At 48.4% G+C, this 641-nt stretch overlaps 1 non-coding gene across 1 annotated transcript; it reads right to left on the bottom strand.

The window, feature by feature from the left end:
* Window positions 1–73, bottom strand: TRNAM-CAU (transfer RNA methionine (anticodon CAU)). Its single transcript has one exon. It is a non-coding gene; the product is annotated as a tRNA-Met (tRNA).
* Between the last annotated feature and the right edge of the window lie 568 nt (window positions 74–641).

Here is a 641-nt window from a genome sequence, read left to right as displayed (position 1 = left end):
TTCCCTGACCAGGGCTCGAACCGGGGCTCCCTGCATTATGAATGCAGAATCTTAGCCACTGGACCACCAGGGAAGTCCCAAGCTTGACATTTCTTGATGTGAGTGCCATCTGCTCACCATCATTCAGAGCCTGGGCAGTAAAAGCATGTACAGGGACAGCTCCCATAGGTCCTTTGCAGGGGACATGGGTTCAATCCCTGGTCTGAGAAGATGCCACAAGTCACAGGGCAACCGAGCCCATGTGCCATATCTACTGAGCCCACATGCCACAACTAGAGAAAGCCTGCACGCAACAGTGAAGACCCAGTCAGCCAAAAATAAATAAATAAAAATTTAAATGAGCCCGTAATTATATTCTAACCTGAGACTCTATCTGCTGCTTCAGGTGATACAGCGATTAAAACTCTAAGAATCTGGACAGGAACCAAGAGGAACATGCCAGGAAGAACACTGGACTTGGAGGCAGACACACTCCCCTGGGTTTGAACTTCTGGGCTCTGCCTTGTGTCTGGAGCAACCCACCTTCCCTCTCTGAGTCTCAAATTCTTTTGCTGGCAATGGGGATAATAACACTTACCTATTAGAGTGAAAAGTGGGAGATACAAGTAGACAAAGGGAAGGAGGAGTGAGAAGAGTCTAGC

The sequence above is a fragment of the Bos indicus genome, chromosome 13 (genome assembly GCF_029378745.1).
Source record: "Bos indicus isolate NIAB-ARS_2022 breed Sahiwal x Tharparkar chromosome 13, NIAB-ARS_B.indTharparkar_mat_pri_1.0, whole genome shotgun sequence".
Lineage (NCBI taxonomy): Eukaryota > Metazoa > Chordata > Mammalia > Artiodactyla > Bovidae > Bos > Bos indicus.
The sequence above is the reverse complement of the archived record's forward strand: the minus strand, read 5'-3'. Positions and strand labels throughout refer to the sequence as shown.